Source organism: Cibotium barometz, chromosome 33 (assembly GCF_041138505.1).
Source record: "Cibotium barometz isolate CiBa-2024 chromosome 33, ASM4113850v1, whole genome shotgun sequence".
NCBI lineage: Eukaryota > Viridiplantae > Streptophyta > Polypodiopsida > Cyatheales > Cibotiaceae > Cibotium > Cibotium barometz.
The window spans coordinates 23,808,901-23,809,239 of record NC_141078.1 but is presented as its reverse complement, the minus strand read 5'-3'; positions in this window follow the sequence as shown (position 1 = coordinate 23,809,239).

Genomic DNA, 339 nt, shown 5'->3' with positions numbered 1-339 from the left:
ACTTTTGGGGCATGCCATAGGGTGGATTCAACGATATTGATGTGTATCTAATCTTGAAATTTGGCATCGAGTTATTGTCATGCATCACTTTGCTTATGGCTATATAGAGCTTGTAGGATCTACAATAGAGGTATGTCCACTCTTCTTTTGGTGTTTAATGAAGCTTTGCTATGTTGTGCTTTGTACTTTTGTAGACATTAGCTATTGAACATGTTCTTTGTCTTGTTTTGGGTCCTTGCAGTATGGTACATCTACATTGTTTCTAATCCGTAGACTGGGGATGGATCCCCTTGTCTTCTTGTCAGATACTATGCAACTATTTGATTTCCTTCAGATGCG